A 1,286-nucleotide genomic window follows, 5' to 3' on the forward strand; every position below is an offset into this window, starting at 1 on the left:
GAAAATTGCTGTTTCTTAGTGTTAATATTGCTAATAACTGCTGTTTCTTGTTAAATTGTTGGAGTTTTCATTTGAAAACACTAAGTGCTTGTAGAAAGCACGCGTTGTTCATTCCCCCGTTGGGGAGAAGAATGTCGTTTAGCGAGGAGCCTACCGTTGGAACAGAAATACTTGTTTCTCTTTTTGAAAGGAAGAATTACATGTTGTCTGTCGAGGAGCCAACTACGAATAAAGAAATATTGGATTCCCCCGAAAATGGAATTTTTGATTCCCCCGTTGCCAAAAAAATGACAAAATGTATGAGTTATTTGGAGATGTGTCTGAAAGCTCGTCAGAACTTACACTAGAAGAATTCCCGAGCTTGATAGTCTTCCATACGAGCTGTATAAATGTATACCAGACTTGTTCGGGCATCTACTGGCTGACGTGTACTCGAACTGGCAACAGAATGGGTTTATCCCCAGATCTGTGCGCCGGGGAGTAGTGACGTTGGTCAGAAAGGACCCAGACATGGGGGACATTATAGAGAATTTCAGGCCCATCACTCTGTTAAACACAGAATGGAAGATTTTGGCCAAGGTCTTAGCAGAAAGGTTGGTGCGTGTCGCGAATGGTATAGTCGGGGAGGCACAGACATGTGCCATCCCAGGCAGAACCATTCAGGATACCTTCCATCTTATTCGCTATACCATAAAGAGGGTTGGTAATAAATCTGGCAAAGGTGGGGCATTGGTACATTTGGACCAGTCTAAAGCTTTTGATAGGGTTGACTATCGATACCTGGCGACTGTGCTTGTGTGGTTCGACCTGGGCCTTGGCTTCCTCAGGTGGTTTATCGCTTTGTACCACAACATTGACTTGATAGTTCGGGTGAACGGTTTCCTTTCGAAGCCGTTTTGCATCAGACTCTCAGTTTGTCAAGGATGTCCGCTCTCACCACTTTTGTATGTGGTGGCTCTTGAGCCCCTACTGCGAAGGTTGAGCGGCATCCCGTGAGAACCAGGTCTAGAGGAGTTTGTTACGGCTTATGCGGATGATATCACTATCAGCGTAACCTCACTAGCACGCCTACGTGAAGTGGGTAAGACTATTGAGGCTTACGAGGAGGTGACAGGAGCAAAGATTAACCGGGAAAAGTCGGTCGGGTTGCAGCTTGGCACCTGGGTTGGCAAGTCGATGCCTTCAGACAGCGTTGTTGGGCGCTGGACGGAGGGACCGGTTAAGTTGCTGGGAGTTTGGTTCGGACCAGGCCTCCAGATAGAGAAAAACTGGGCAGAGGTATTGAG

Source organism: Octopus bimaculoides, chromosome 9 (genome assembly GCF_001194135.2).
Source record: "Octopus bimaculoides isolate UCB-OBI-ISO-001 chromosome 9, ASM119413v2, whole genome shotgun sequence".
NCBI lineage: Eukaryota > Metazoa > Mollusca > Cephalopoda > Octopoda > Octopodidae > Octopus > Octopus bimaculoides.